Consider the following 15,919-nt stretch of genomic DNA (forward strand, 5'->3'; position numbering starts at 1 on the left):
CACTGAGGAGTCTGTCAGAGGAGGAAGAAATGTGGCAGAGGGAGTGGAAAGGGGCTTTCTGCCACCTCCCCCAGCTCCCCTAGACTTGCCTCATTTAACCCCATCCAAGCCACCTGGAGGAGGGACCTCCTCAGCCACACTCAAGTTCAGCCTCGGCCCTAAGTGGGGACAGGAAAGCCCTGTGACTGAAAGATGATTAGCCTGATACCAAGAACTTGTTTGTGTGTGTATGCATACATGTGGACCTCTGTGTGAGCACGTGTGTGTGTGCACGCGTGCGCGTGCCCAGATGCACCTCAAGAGGCTGTAGAAAACCCATTTTGACCACTGGGAGCACTGTAACATGTGAGGCAGTGTGGGGAGGTTGAAAGAGCACTGTTCCTGGAATCAAGAAATGTGAGTTCTCTTTCCAGACACTGCTTTCACCAGTGGCATGACCTGGGCACATGTCCAGTGGTCCTTTGCCAGGAGCCTGTGGAGTTGTCAAAACAGTACACATGCCCAGCTGTCTCCCCGACAGATACAGGCCAGGGGGCAGGCTTCAGCATCTGTATTTCTTAGGGCTCTGAGGGGATTCTGATGCAAACTTGGTGGAGATCTTCTGGGGGACTTGAGACCAGCCCCCCTCAGAGAAGTCAGGGTAGTGCAAGTGGTCACAGCCACGCAGACCAGGGTTTGGATTTAGCTCTGCCCACTGGAGGTGAGGCCTTAAGCAAGTTGCCAAACTTGCCCATGCATCTTCACCTGCTCTAGAGGCATGAGAGTGTCCTCATGGGGCTGCTCTGAGCACCAAACATGGTACTGTGCATGAAGCAGAGTGCCTGGCATTGTGACGCATCCTCCATAAATGTTAGGTCTCAGGTGTGCACACGTGTGCATGTGTGCATGTGTGTATTTTCTGCTGTGCCCTAATATCTGGGTAGAAACCTCCTAAGAAAAGCCAAGGCAAGAAATGAGATGGCAGTGCTCAATTATATTAGTGTAATTTGGCAAAAGGGAAACCAATTAATTCATTCTTTCAGACAGTTAATAACAGGAAAGGGAGTGTGCAGAGAAAGGTCCTATGGGGCCAGAGAGATTCCAAGCATGCATCTCTTCCTCCACAGCAGTGGTGTTTAAGCTTCATTGTGCATCAGCATTACCTGGGCGGCTTGGTAAATATGCAGAACCCTGGGCTCCAGCCTCAGAGTCTCTGATTTTGCAGATCTGGGTGAGGCCAAGCATGCATATTTTTGACAAGTATGACCAAGTGAATAATCTGGCCCACAGTGAAAAATCAAATTGGGGGATTAAGAGGAGGAGGGAGCTAGAATGAGATCCTAGGTAAAGTAAGATGGGCTGAGGTTTGAATGCATGAGAGAACATAGGGCAGCGTATTTTGGATTCGGTATGATGAGCAGATGGTAGAGGGGTCTGGTGGACAGGAAGCCCTGGCTCTCTCCCTGCTGCCAAGGGTGAAGGTTGCCATGTCTGGTGGGCATCACACCAGGATGTCAGTCACGAAAAAGGGTTACCCAGGATTCTTGGTGAGGGGTAATGAACCCTGAGTATGTGCCCCTTTGTTCTCATTTAAGGTCTGAGCTGGCTGCCTTTAGCTTCCTGACAGTGGCCCTAGAGTTCAGCATCAGCCTCTGCTCATTCAGAAATCAGAGTTTAGGAGCAACCTGAGGTGGGAGATCTGGGAGTGTGAAGTAGATCTGAGGCACTCAGGACCCCAGAGTGGAGTGGCAGAAAGAGGGCCAGAGATAAAATGAGGAGGTGTGTATTTGAATGTTACTTATTATGGGCTGTGCGAGCTGAAAGGGGCCTCAGCCAGAGTCCCAGGTCTGCAAAGGGCCCAGTGTCCCCAGGATAAAACCTGAACCAAGATATTCCCAAGCAGTGGCCTTGGGATCATTGGTCCTGGAGAGACCATTTTCTGGGGTCCTCAGTGCACTGGGAAGAGCTATAGATAAGAAGGGATAAAAGGTAAGGGAACATTCATTCAGCACCTAAGTGCCATGCTCCATGCTTACGTGATTTAGCTCATTCAACTTCCACCTGAGGAAGTAGACATCATTAGTCTCATTTTACAGATGGAGAAAAAGAGGCCCAGAGAAGTAAAGCAACTTGTGTAATCCACACAGCTAGGACTTGGCAACCCCTGCACTTGAACTCACTCTGGCTCTGACAATCACCCTCAGTTCCTCAGTGAATGCAGGGGAGGCCTTGCTGCTCCGCCCTCAAGTGCAGGCCCCTTGGAAGCCCAGCTGTCCCAGGTGGGGCGGGGAGGGGCACAGTGTGGGCCGCATGCTCTGGAGTCCCGTGACGTGTGGGGCATTTCCGTGCCCTCTGTCAACAATCCAGCCTTCAGTAATCTTGGCCTGGCTGCTGGCTGCTTTCACCACAGCCAGACCCCCCACCCACACAAGCAAAGGCTGTGGCCAAGGGCACCCTGGAGGGGGAGGAGGAAGTGCCCTCCAGAGGGGTCTGTCCCAAAGCCCCTGAATGGCCCCATTGAGGCCCTGGGCAGGATGACAATGGGCCTGTTGGGGTCCTGGGTCTGGTCCACCGAGGAGAGAGGCCCAGGGCTGGGCAGGCGGTGCTGGCTGGGAGGCCAGACGCTGACTTCCAGGGCTGGGAGCCAGTGCCTCTGACGTGCTCTGCTATGCCAGCTCTACTTCATGGGAGCAGCTGGGCCAGCTCCACATTCCTCCCCATGCCAGGAAGCAGCATGAACCTGTTCCCCAGGCCACAGGCGGCTCTTCCAGCCTGAGGCGCCTTCTGGCTCCTTGGAGGACTTTCTGCTCACCGGCACTATGGTTGGCCCTTTCCAGTGTCCCCTTGGTCCTCAGGGACATTCTTTTCAACCCGTTTGGAGAAATAACTCCTCCACCCCCAACAATTTAGGGCACCTACAGTGGGTTTGTCAGATAAAAAGAAGAGTGCCCAGTTAAATTTGAATTTTACATAAATAACAAATAATTTAAAAATTATATTTAAGTATTGAACAGACACTAATAAACGATAAGGACTGAGCCAAGATATGGGCCCATTGGGTGTGTCATGGGGCACACTGAAATTTAAAAGTTATTGGTTGCTTATCTGAAGTTCAAATTTAACTGGGAACCCTCTGTTTTCAGTTGCTCAATCTGAAAACCCTAGCTATGATGAGCCATGATGAGCATACATGTGGTATCACAGGATATGCTAGGTTTTTCTTGATGCCGCCAAGGTGGGGCATGGGGAGTGGGAGGCCTCTGCTGGGCCCACTCTCCACCTCCTCTACCTCCCATACATAGGATTCTGGATATTGAATTAATAGTCACTTACTAATAGGCAGCCATAGTCCCATTGTTGTTATTGACCCCACCCCTTTCAGGACCTGCATCTTTCTCCCCAAACCCCCACATGGGAAGGGAAGCTTTGAGGTGCAGTTCCAGTTGGTGACTATGCACTTACTGCAGATCACGTTGGGCTGAGCCCTGGTGATTTAATGGTGAATGAGCCAGATGTGATACCTGCCCTCAGAGGAGCCCATAGGCCAGATACACAATCAACAAAGGAGCAACCAGGATCCAGCAAACCATAAGCACTGTGAGTGGGTGGGGAATCACAGAGGGGCTTGCTGAATCTCAAGAGGGTATTCCACAGCTACGGGGACAGATAAATACAAAGAAAAGGGGTCTTGAGGTCAGGGCATCCAAGTTGAAATCATGGGTGGTATCACTGAGCTGACTAGCTATGTGACCCTGGGCCAGTCATTTACCCTCTCTGGGCCTCAGTTTTTCTCATCTATAAAATGGGAACAATATTCCTTGCCTAGAGGCACCAGCGGAAGATTCTAAGTAAAATGAATGTGAACATGTACTACCAATATATGGTTCTAGATGGTAAGTGTGTAGGGGGTATGGGTTTGAAGGAGAGGGGAAGCATAGCGGGCAGGAACGTTTGGGATCCAGGCCCCTCCATACCACCCCCCTCAGCACACTGCCTCTAGTTACATCTCTGGGCATGATTGTCGGTCTTTTTGTAGTATTTTCAAGTGAGTAACAGTGACACCAGATGTTTGGATAGTGTTTTACTGTTTGCAAAGAATAATGAGAACATGGGCTGTGGATTTCAACAGGCCTGGGCTCAAGTTCGATCTCTACTCTGTGCCTTAGTTTCCTCCTTTGTAAAATGGAACCTCATAGGCGTGGTTGAGAGAATGAGACGAGACCAAGTCATATACAGCATGAAGCCTGGCACATAGCGAGTGTGAGCAGCTATGAAGAGGGCCTTGTTTGAGTTTCATAACTACCTTGTGAAGTAGGGGGTATCAGGTGGAGAATGAACTGCAGCGTGGTCGGTAACCAGCCCAAAGAGGCATAGCCAGAGGGGGGGCTGTGGCGAATGTACATGCATTCTGCTTCCCAGGAGGCCTTTGGTCACCCGCCTTCAGAGGGCTCTGCTTTGAGCCGACATCCCTCTGGATGTCTGGGGACTAGTTGGTGCTGGGCTCTCCTTGACCAGTTGTGGTCTGTCCAGATACCTGGGTGTCTCCCGGAGATCTCGGTATGCCTGTTTATGCCAATCCCAGCCCCCTCAGCCAGCAGGAGGCGGGGAGAAAGAGCATCCTTTAGGAATCTGAGGATTTATACGCCTCACAAAACCCATTCTTCCTTTGCTGGGCTTGGAGTCTGAGATGTGGGCGATTTTATGATCCTCTTAAACCTTTTTGTTAACCCATGCCCGCACAATTATGCTGTTGGCATGGATGCTAGTTGCATTGTCTTGAACACAAAAGCAGCTTTGAAAAGAGGGGGCATTTCTGTGGAAAGGCTGGGATGGGCCTCTCATAGGAAAAGGCAGACTTCAGCTGACCAATCCTGTGGAAGCAGGTGGATTAAATTGCTCTTTTAAGGCAGTACTCTGGTTTCTAGCAGAATAATAACCAATAACCATGATTGTTTGTTGAAGGGAAAGGGCAGCGAGCTAACCTTTACGGCGCACTTGCTGTGTGTGCAGCACTGTGTGGGGCTTCTTGCATAGCATCAGGTTAGTTCCTGACCACTCTCTGGGGGTTAGGTCTTCAACCCATTTTACAGATGAGCAAAATGAGCTGGAGAGGCTGGCTGATTTGTCCTAGGTGACGTGACCGGTAAATAGTAGCACCAGGGCAAAGAAGAAGAGAGAGGGAGGAGGGAAAGGTAGGAGGGAGGGAGGAAGAGAGAGAGAGATCAATTTGTTGTTCCACTTAGTTATACACTTATTGGTTGCTTCTTGTATGTGCCCTGACCAGAGATCAAACCCGCAACCTTGGCGTATCGGGATGATATTCTAGCCAACTGAGCAACCTGGCTAGGGCTGGGGTTTTGAGCTCAAAAGTGTTTGGCTCTGGAGCCCATGCCTTACTATCACTCAAGCACCTAGGTCTGCATGCTTCAGGGGAGACCCAAACAGCAGAAGGCATGTGCCTGCCTTCAAGGTTCCAGCTGAAGACACAAGATGCTCCGCCTACCGTAGTGGTAGGCATTAAGCCACTGAGCACCATTAGTGCCTGACTTCAGACCAGAGGACTGAGGCTCCTAGGAGAGACAGGACCAGAGCTGGTGTCTGACCTCACCTCTTTCCTTAAAGAGGATAAAGGATTTTGGTTACATGGAGGGATGAAAGAGGGTTTTCCAAGGACAGGCCGAGCCTGTGCAAAGCCAAGAGGCAGGAACGAACATGGCGGTTGTGCAGTGAGAGATGACAGTGAGGAGCCCCGCTTGGACCAACTACATACTGAAGCTGATGTTGCAAGGCAGGCCCGAGGCTGGAGAATGAGGGCCTTGGAGGCTGACCAGTCAGAGGTGTTTTGGTCTCAATCCCAGAAAGTGGGAGCTATGGTGGGATTCTGAGTAAGGGAGGGCAAGCTGAAAATCATGGGTAAGGGATTTATCTCAGGACGCTGGAAAGGACAGAGACTGAGGCATGACCAGGGATCGTTGGAAATCTTGGTGCTGCTGTTACTGTTGGTGATGGTGATGATGACTAATGTTTACTAAGGGCTTACTATGTACTGGTACTATTCTGAGAATTTTACATGCACTAACTTGTTTAACGATTGCGGCAGTCTTATAAAGAAAATGCTATTATTAGGCCTGTTTTACAGATGAGGAAACTGTGGCACAGAGGGGCCATAAGAGCCTGGCATGGGGGTGGACATTGAGGCTGGAGAGAAGCATGTCAAGCTAAGAGCCACTGAAGGAAGAGTGAGTGTGGGGCGAGGTGCCCAAGTCAGGAAGGAATGAGGGGGTGGAGGCTCTGCAATCCTCCCAGGTGAGCCAGTGCTCCTTTATAGGAGCCCGCGTCCCAGCGGTAGTTATTGGCGAAGCCACCACTCGGCCAGCAAAGGCAAGGTAGCAATTTCCTAAATGCCTGTATGAAAATGTAAATGTGCTGTTTGAAAGGAAGAACATAATAAGCCTGTGTCAGACACAGACACCTCAGTGTGCGTGAGATCATCTGCTTCAGTGAAGGGAGGACGGCTTGAGAGAAGGGGACCCTGGATGGCTCAGTTCTGAGAAGGCTCGTGCCGGCCAGACCCTTGCATGAGGGTGCGCTGCCTCAAAACATGCCCAGGGTCCCTTTTCTCGAACCCCTGGCCCTTCCTTCCAACTCACACTCATTCTGACACAGAGCAATTCACGCTCAGCATTCATGGCCAGCACTGGGTGAGGTGTTCTCCTTCCAGGTCCCCCGCTGGCATGTTAACAGACTCAATAACTGGCTGATAGAGGTGGGGAATGTGAGTATTCCCTGTGGGTTGGGCAGGGACAGGAGAAGTTCACACATTCTACCCCCCAAAAATGTGCTTCACCCCAGCAGTGCCTGGAACCCAGAGGCCTTGGACCCGCATCCCACTAGGGTCATGAACCACACACTCTCTCGGCTGGTCTGCCATGGAGGGCTGGGTCAGGCCAGGGAGGCCCTCTCAGTCTGGGAGGGTGGAAAGCAGCCCTCAGCCCCCACCTCAGTGGTACGTAGTCATGACAAGCACCACTCTCTAGTCAGCCAGGCCAGAGGGAGGTATTGGCCTACTTGCCTACAACCTTAGATCATTTGTAAAATGGGGATAATGATAGTACCATCCTGACAGTGTGAGCGGAGTCAATCAGAGAAGGCCTTGAATGAGCTTAGCCCAGGACTTGGCGCATAGGAAGTGCTCACTAAATAGAAGCTGCAGTGGGTGCCCCACCTCCACTCTGAACTCCCCTAGGAGACCTCAAACTTCCTCCGTGGGTGTTGTTACTAAACCTAGTGCCATGCAGCTCAGTGCCACTGGTTTCAGGGTGGCAGTGAACTCAACCTGGGCCACTCTCCCTGGCTCTCTCAGCCAGATACATGGGTGGTACTGGGTGTTAGTGTTGCCCTTGGAACAGCCCTCTCCCTTGGCATCCTAGACAGAGCCCTGTCGCATTCCTTGCTGGACCCACAAAGGTTTAATTTACAACAGAGGCAGTAACAGTTTTAACCAGTACTTATAGAACTGCCAGGTACTGTATTGATTAATTTAATCTTCACATCCATTCATTCCATCAAGTAAACACTGTTATCACTCCCAGGGGGAAACAGGCATAGGAAGGTTAGGTCACTTGCTTGTGCTTGAAATGATACAGCCAAATCAGAGGTGGGACTTGAACTCCTAACCTCTATGCCATTCTGAACAAAGGAGTTTGAAGCCATGCCTTCTGCACATTGCATGAAATTTTAACAACCTGCTGACAGCCCGGAGCTTTGCTGTTTTTCTGAGCACAAGGGACCAGAGCCATCTGTTGGGTGCTTTTTTTGAGGGAGCTGGTGTGACTTGTTTCAGGATAAAATGCAGAGAAATAGCATCACTTTTTTCCCCCATGATAAAAATAACCTGCAGGGATGGGAAGAACAAACCGAGGTTGGAAGGCTGACATGGTGGTGAGGAAGGAGCTGCAGTGCTGGCGGCTGCCCACCTGGGTGCCATCTGCTGCCATCTGCCCAATTTGGGGGCAACCTCAGCCTGGCCTGCCAGGGCCTGTCTGGCCACCAGCATCAGCCTTCAGAAACAGAAGAGCTTTCCAAAGAGCCTTTGGCTCAGGCAGCTCAAGTTGCAGAGAGAGGTCCATGGGGGGGTGGTGGCAGTTCCAAACATATGGCTCATTCATAGGATGCAGCAGTGACCATGTATCTCCCCCTCTCCTATCACCCAGCTCCAGACACAGACCGGGCATGGCTTTTGATCATGAAATGTCTTTTTAAAAAATGAAAAACTGGAAGGAGTTGGTGAGTTTGAGATTATGTTAATGTATGCAATTTCCACTGCTGCTAGGATTAAAAATAGCTTCCTTTTAGGCAAACTGGAGCTACTCACTATCAGCCTGCCTTCTAAGCCACTTCTGGTTGGGGTCCAGGGATGGTGGGCTGGGCACCAGGCACAGTTATGAGGGTGTCCTTGGCTGTCCCAGGCTCTGCAGCTTTGCTGAAGCAGAAGGGAAAAGACAAGAGTGTCTTCATAGGCATGTTTAATGGAACAGAACTTCATCTGCTAAACTTCAGTGAGAACTCTTGTCAGCATTCAAAACCCTGCGGAAAATTCTGGTTCTTCTCAGGGAGCGTCTGTTCTTTAGGCTTAGGTCTCCTGGGGCATCTAGGATCTCTGCGAGGCATCTAGCATCTTTGCTAAACAAATAGACTGATTTATTTGGAGGTCAGTTTCAAATTGAGTGACCATCATTTGTTGAATGCCTACTGTGGGCTAAGATGTTTTTTGTATTTTTCCATGTCTTGCTCATAATAAGTTTATAAGGAAATTATAATTGTGTCCATTTTACAGAAGGGATAACTGAGGATTACTCTATATAATTGATTTGCTAAAAAGTAATTAGTGGCAGGGCTGGATTTGGACCAGGTGTTCATTCTCCTAATCCCCTTGCCAGCCTCTCTTTCCCACCCACCTGGAGTGGGACCACAAAATGCAAGTAACTTGGAAAGACTTGGGTACCTTGAGAAAACTATCACAAAGCTCCTGTGTCTTAAGTGCTACTTTACTCCACAGGAGGGAGTCATTACAAGGAGGAGGGACAGAAAGAGGAGTGAGGAAAGGGGCTTGTCTGTTGAATAGATAATCCCAAGCCAGGGTAACATGGTGGAAGGTGGTATATGAGCATCACAGATTTTGGGTCAAAGAGACTGGATTTAAGAACCGTCCTTGCTTCTTCCTAGCTCTATGCTTCTATGCAAGGCACGTATGCTTCTAGCTCAGTTTCCTCATCTGAAATATGGGGATAAGAGTTTGTACTTCCCAGGGTGCTTGAGAGGATTCCATGAAATCACATGTGGAAAGAACGCACTTAACAGGAAATCCAGTGCCCATACAGTATCCAATGAATGGTGGCTATTGCTGGTTAGTATCTGATTTCTCAGACCTAAGCAGATCCAAAGCAGCTGATTAGAGGCTGCAGTAGGTTGGCGATCTGATAGCTCAATGAATTTTCGAAACTACTGACAGCCTGACAGCAAACAGAGGGACCAAAAAATCCACTCTCGTCAGCCCCACAGCAAGTAATGCTGGTTATGATGCTTCCTGGGCCATGAAGAAAAGGTGGGTTTCTGTTTGTTGGATTCTTATTTTTGAGAAGGTGAGACCGTGTAGGAGAATTCATGGGGATAAAAGGGTTGAAATGTTGGGTAGGGGTTCAGCTCTCCACTCTGTGTGGCCCGAGCCCAGGCAGAGCAGGGCCCCGAGACAGATATCTGCTGAGGATCCACTCAGAGCCCATCTGCCTTGCGGGGGCTGGAGTTCCAGTATTCCAGATGCAGATCTTAAATGTGGGTGACAGATGTGGGGAGGCACATCCAGGAGATGAAAAGACAACTCCATCTGTGTGGTTCCGGAGAAAGAATGGGGAGCCCAGTGAGTGGATGGTGGCTTTTCCTAGTAAAGAAATTTGTGGGTGAGTTTTCAAGGAGGGGAAGGCCATGTTTCTAGACAACGTAGACACCTAAGCCTGGGCTCCTGCCCACTGGCATGGTGGGTGAGGTTGCAGGTGACACTTGTTGGTTAGGGGAGAGGAGGGAGGGCAGTGCCTGGCCCCTGTGAGGAGAGCTCTGAGGCTCTCCCCTGTAGAGGAAGTCATATCGCTGTCAGTGCCTGGGCTTTGAGACAGCTCTTTGAAGGTGTTTTAGTAACTGCAGATGGGATGTTTGGCTGCCTCTCCCAGGCTGCCGCCAGCAGTGCAGAGCTGTGTGCTGGGGCTCAGGGCCGCCGTGGAGCTCGGCAAGTTAGGTGTTGTCCCCTGGGCCACACAGTGGTTCCTGTTGGGAGAAGAGGCAGTAGCTGGGAGAAGACAGCCAATGGCAAAAGTTAGTGCTATTAGAGGCACATCCAAATCATATCCTCTTCCCTTATACTCCTCCCCTTAAAATCATTTATTGAGTTGTTAACATATATCAGACTCTTTGTTAGTCTCTTCATGTACCTTTTCTCATTTATTCATCATAGCAACCCTAGGAGGCAGATTCTCATTTTAGTGCCATTATAATGATGAGAAAATGGGTAAAGGGAGAGTGAGGTGTCCAAGGTCAGAGAGGAAATGATAGACTTGGAATACAAACTCAGGTCTGTCCCCTTAATTATTTCTTCAGAGGTCATATTGCATTCACACCCTGCATTCCCCTCTTTTGAGGGTCAGTAGCAAATTTTTAAGGTAAGAGTATGGGTTGCAAACTGGGGGCCTTCAGGCTGAATTAGATCTGTGGATACATTTGTTTGCACAGTGTTTTTAAAAAATGTTTAATGCTTTTAGGTAGTGTTCCCTGTTTACCACAGTCCCCACCACTCCCAGTGGTCTTACACCTGGCCAGCGCAGGCCACTTTAGGAATGTGAGTTTACGATTCTTGGCCAAACATTTCCTTTGCCTGAGTCAGCGACTGAGTCAGATGTATTGACAGTGGCCTGGGGTGGGGGAAATGCCCTCATCTTTCTACTTATGAGGGAGGAAGAGCTGGCATCTCCAGACTTGGCCAAGCTGGCTGAGGGACTTCTGAGGCCCTGGCTTTGCTTTTGTGCTTGAAATTCAGCTTCATGAATTTGAAGAGGACAGTGGAGACTAAAATGCATTATCCTATTCTTGGAGAAGATAAAGAAAGTTCTCCTGTAGTTATTGTACTCCAAACTGGCACACCTGCAGGGCAGCCATTCCAATCCTGGTGAGGAGTCATTTGCCCGTGCACCTCTGCAGGCACCTGCTATGAACAGAGGTATGTGAAGTGCTGGGATGGATGACTGCCTGCACAAAGGACTGTGTGAAGTGCTGGGTGGGCCTTGACATTTGGAGGGGTTTGTTCAACAGAAGTAGGGTAAGTGACATTCCATGTAGAGGAAACATCATGGGCAAAGGCGTGGAGGTTGGAAAACATGGAGACATAGTCAGGGAAAGAGATTAATTGATGTTTTGCAAGACGCAGAGGGAAGGAACATGAAGGGAGAACCGAACTATAGACAATACTGGCTTCGGTAGCCCAGTTGGTAATAGTAGCAAGCATTTATTGAGCATTTACTATGTCCAGGGCATGTTAAAAGCATACTACAAATACCATCATCTTTGATCATCACAGAAAGCCCATGAAGTAGAAAATATATATATATATATATTTTTATCATCACAGTTACAAATTAGGAAACTGGTGCAAAGAGCTCAGGGTTGCATTCAAGGTCACCCAGCTAGTGAGTAACCCAACAAGTCTGGCCCCAGAGCTCATGCTCCAAACCTTTGCCCTGTGCTGTTTTCAGCAACAGCCAGCAGCCCCAGTAGGCGGGATGTGAGACTGTGGAAAGAGATCAAGAGAGAAGTTTAGACCCTCTAATGACACCATTTTCAAAGACTGGAATTAAAGCCCTTTCCTGAATGGCCTCAGGCTCCCCTTACGGTGTGTCTCCTCCCACTTACCCCTCTCAAGCCCCTTATATTCCAGCCAAGACAAACTCTTTTTGGAAGAGCATGAGCTTGGAAGTCATTTGGATTTAGGGTCAGATTCTGGTTTGCCACTTCCTACCTCTGGTGACATTGGAAAGTTACTTAGCCTCTTTTTGCCTCAGTTTCCTCATCTGTAAAACAGGAGTGCTAATAGTACCTGCCATATAGGCTTGTTGTGAGAACTGAAGGAAGTAAGCGCAAGACCCTTACCATGGGTTTGGCTAATAGTCAGGGCCTGATAAGCAGCCGCTTTGAGTATAGAATTTATTTCCCATGTGATCATCACATAGGTCTGGGATGGGCAAAGATGTGGGTGTGGTTTGCAATGAAGACCCATGGACCACCTGCCACCTTCTGCATGAGATGCTCCAGGTCAGACCTGGTGTGGTTGCATCCTTGCTCTCCTGCATGCCTGGTATGGGTAGATGGGGCATTGCTGCCAGGTAGGTTATTGGAGTTGGTTGCCTTCCACTGGGGCCTGGCCTGCTGTCAACCTTGCCTATCTCTAGATATTGCGAGCAGGCATCCTTTGGCCCTGGTACCCCAGACAGGCAGGGAATCAAGAAGCAGGCCCTGTCCTTGTCCAGATGAATATCTACATGGATTAGAAGCTGCAGCTCTGGAGGTCTGAACCTAGTGCCAGACAGGCTCACCTTCCTGTCTACCTTGGCCGCTGCCATGGTTGCTATTGCCATCTGGTGGCGTTTGGCAGCAACACATGCATGGAGACTTGCAATATCATTAAAGGGACTGAGCTCACAGAGTCCTAAGAATTGAAGGTCTGAATCAACCTGCACATGGTAACAGAGGGCAAAACTGAGATCAAGGGAGGAGAAACAGCGAGGTCTAGGTTCAAATTGCACTCCCCTAACTGGGATTTGGGACAAACAACTGAACTCCGATGAGTCTGTTTCTTATTTAAAATGTAATGAAAATTGACCACATCAACTTGGCCATCATGAGGCTCCCATGAGGGCTTAATAAACTGCAGAGGATTCTACCAGTGGGAGAGGTGGTGGTTGGGAGGTTTCAGCGGCAAAGTGAGGTCAGTGCTTCTGGTCTTGTGAGTCAGGGGTTTGGCCTGGCCTTGTTGGACCACCCAAACCCAATGCAGAGACAGGAGCAAGAATGGACGTGGGTCCTCCCTCTTCGCTGGCACAGGATATATTCAGGGCGTGAAGCATTGGGGTCTACAACCCAGGCTGTGCATCCTAGGCCCTTTCTCCCTCCTGAGGCTTGCCTATGACCTCCTCACCCAAAGGTAGTGTCAGGTGGCGAATGCCTGGTGTCTGCAGTTCTCAGTTATGGGAAAGGCACTTGTGTCTGGGTTTTCTGCAAGGATAAATTCAGGGTCTGAAGGAGGGAAAAGACACAGTACTCTAAGATGAGGCCACATAGATGGGCTGGACTCAGCCCGGACCTGCTTCTCTAGCCCTAGGAATGCGATGGTATCTGGACCTGCACAGGAAGCATTAGCTCATCCCTTCCCGCTGATGGACAACGGGCTACTCGCCATCCTTCTGGGGCAGCTCTTTGGACAGGTCCAGCCAAAGGGCCTGGAGTGTCTGCTTCCCCCCTCCACACACACCCCACCCCCTTCATAGATTGGGGCCATCTTCAGGCCCTAAGGGGTCTCTTCAGGTTGTGATGTGCTCTCCGACTCAAAGCATCCCTTCCCTTCCACTGGCTTCACCTGCAGTTGAGCACCTAGACATGGGTTGGATGTTTTCATAGAGATTGTCTTGTTTCTTCCTCAAAGTAGCCCTTTGAGGTTGGGGCTATTGTTCCCATATTTCAGATGGAAAAATCGAGGCTTACAGAGGTTATCACTCAGTGAAATGGAAGGTTCGTGCTAAGCCCAAGCTTTCTGCCTCCTTGTCCTTGTGCAGTCTAAGGTGGAGACCTTCCAGAAAGAGACCTGGAATGAAGGCCCATCCAGGGGAGAGTCCCACACTTCACTGAGCAGAAGGGAGGACCCAGTGACACACTTTGCCAGAGACCCAGGAAAATGCTCTCCTGCCCTTCTCTCCCTGTCCCAGGTGTTGGCTCTCACTTCGTCCCTCTGTACCAAATGCTTCCAGAATGTTTACTTCTGACATCACTCACATTGGGGCCCATTAGGAGGTAGTGAGTTAGGACAGAGCCGTGGGGGTGGAGGAGCACCGGGCTTCTTCGGAAGTCACAGTTTTCATTTTTATGGTTTCAATTAGTACCTTTCATTTAAAAAGAAAATATGCAGGTAGTTTTTTTAAAAAAAGATTTAGCGACATGGGTATACAATGAGCAGAAAACATTCATTTTTCTCTCAACCAAGTTCCGTCTCACTCTCACAGCAATCTCCTCTCTGAAAAGTTTCTTGTGCATCATTCCAGAAGTGTCTGTACAAAAACAAACATACTCAAATAGACCTATCTTTTCCTCTCCCAGGTGGGACCTCCCATACTCACCATGTTGCAGAGGCCTTCTTTCACTCCTCACATCTCCTGGCACGGAGGCCAAATATCTTCTCTTTACCTGCATTATTGCTATGGCTGGTCGCTCTGCACAGTTACTGGCTATTGCCCTCCTCATGGACATTTGGCTGTTCTGTTTTTTTGCCATTATAAATGGCGTGTTCGTTATACCTTTATCTTTGCACAGTTGCACACAACGGACTTTAAGAGGGATTCTTTTTTTAAAAAAATATTATGTTTTTATTGATTTCAGAGAGAGGAAGGGAGATGGAGGGGAGATAGGAGTAACAATGAAAAGAGAGAATCATGGGTCAATTGCCTCCTGCACACCCCCTACTGGGAATCAAGCTTGCAACCTGGGCATGTGCCCTGACCGGGAATTGAACTGTGACCTCCTGGTTCATAGGTCGATGCTCAACCAGTGAGCCACACTGACCGTGCTAAGATAGATTCTTGAAAGCAAAATTGTTTGGTCAAAGTACATATTTTTTAGATTTTGCTAAATACTGCCAAATGGCTCTCCAGAAAGTTTGCACCAGATTATATTCCCACCAATCAGAAGGCATGATTCTAGAGGCAACATGGAATTGCTTACCACCCCGCCTACCTCAGGACTCTGCCCTTCCAGCCTGCCATGGAGACTGGAAGTCTCACCTTTACCTGGTCATTGTCTCTAGAAGAGCCTGATGTCTAGGAAGAGATATCTGTCCCAGAGCAACGAACCTGGGCTTTGGGAAGGTAACAAGGGAGGCCCATTTGCATTCATTAGCAGTGGACCATGGTCTTGGTCAGGGCTGCATCATGACTTTCATGGGCTCCCAGCATTTTTGCCTTTGGGAGCCACTTCTTCCACTAAAAAAGAAAAGGATATTTAAAAATATATTTTATGACTCCATTGGTATACAACAAATGTTATCCAGGCTGGATTGTATTCAGTTTTTCTTCTGATTTATATATATATATATATTTAAAACCTTTCTGTAGGACCCTGCAAGTATCGTGGACCCTAAGCCATCTGCCATAATGTGTTAGTTGGCCCTGGACTTGGTCCCCAGGTTAGCTGTCCACATACCTGCTTCCCTACCTGTTGTCACCTTCTCTCACCCTGGCTTTCGACACTGGAAGGGTGTGAAATTCAGGCCATGTTGGTTTAGCCAGCCATCGCCAGAAGCACTGGGCAACATTTGGACCCGCTCAGGGGGTCCCAATCCCCAGCAGCATCGGAAACCTACAGTTTTCACCAACATAGTGATCTGAAAATACTATGCCCATTTTACAGATTAGGAAATGGAGAGGCTAAAAGAGAAAAGAGAAGTGACTTGTCCAAGACAGATAGCTAGTAAGAAACAGAAATGTAGGCTCAACTATAGCCGTGGTCCCCTTCATGCCCTCCCGCATGGCCAGTGCTGCTGGCCTGGCTCAACCCAGACCTTACGGTCCATCTTTGTTCTTTGAACATCTTTGATTGTGTGACTTTACAGAAGACAAGGCAATGACAGTGCCACAGC

The 15,919-nt window shown here is 49.2% G+C and overlaps 1 protein-coding gene across 7 annotated transcripts in view; it reads left to right on the forward strand.

The window, feature by feature from the left end:
• Window positions 1-15,919, forward strand: part of NAV2 (neuron navigator 2) — a 366,516-nt gene that overhangs the window by 15,615 nt on the left and 334,982 nt on the right. The window lies entirely within an intron of this gene.

Source organism: Myotis daubentonii, chromosome 9, assembly GCF_963259705.1.
Source record: "Myotis daubentonii chromosome 9, mMyoDau2.1, whole genome shotgun sequence".
Taxonomy (NCBI): Eukaryota; Metazoa; Chordata; class Mammalia; order Chiroptera; family Vespertilionidae; genus Myotis; species Myotis daubentonii.